General features: G+C 52.1%; 1 protein-coding gene across 1 annotated transcript in view; it reads left to right on the forward strand.

Annotated features, from left to right (window-relative positions):
• Positions 1-651, forward strand: part of LOC103599749 (zinc finger protein ZIC 1-like) — a 17492-nt gene that overhangs the window by 4431 nt on the left and 12410 nt on the right. The gene's annotated exons all lie outside the window — the stretch shown is intronic.

Here is a 651-nt window from a genome sequence, read left to right on the forward strand (position 1 = left end):
GGGGGTGGGGGTGGGGGGCACGCAGGAAGTCTGATTTGATAAAAGCGAGAAGACTCGAGGCTGCCAGTTACACCCAGAAATCACGTTTCTTGTAAAGAGAATGGAGTACCCGTGTGCTCCGGAGATCTTAAATTATAAACTGGAGGGGGACCGGGGAAGAGGGAAGCAAACATCAAAAGGAGCAGATAACAAAAGCCTCCTTTGCTGTCCTTGAAGGGGTAAAGGGGGTGGAAGAAAGAAAAGAAAGTTGCTGAATCGGGACATTCTGGAAGTGCCTTTGCTGTGTTTACCAGCCCCATTCCCGCCTCCTGTTTTCCGAGACGCCCGAAGTCTCTAATCCCTTAGAGAAGAGCAGGTTTGAGGAAGGACAAGACAGAGAGAGAGAGGGAGTGAGAGCGGGAGAGAGAGAGAGAGAGAGGGCACGACTGTGAAAAGGAAAAGGAATTGTGGCAAAAAAAAAAAAAAAATTTTTCCGTGACAAGAGGGAAAAAATTTGGCTAAAAAAAAGTTGCTACTCCTGGCAGCCCTGTTTGTCAAAAGGGATGTCAAGCGCTTTACAATACCTGGGATTGATGAGGCGGGCAGGCCAATGAGCGGCGCGCGGCGCCTGGGCGCGCCCTCCGTTGGCGCAGCGGCTGCGGGCCGGGGGGG

Source organism: Galeopterus variegatus, unplaced genomic scaffold (genome assembly GCF_000696425.1).
Source record: "Galeopterus variegatus unplaced genomic scaffold, G_variegatus-3.0.2 Scaffold3080, whole genome shotgun sequence".
Taxonomy (NCBI): Eukaryota; Metazoa; Chordata; class Mammalia; order Dermoptera; family Cynocephalidae; genus Galeopterus; species Galeopterus variegatus.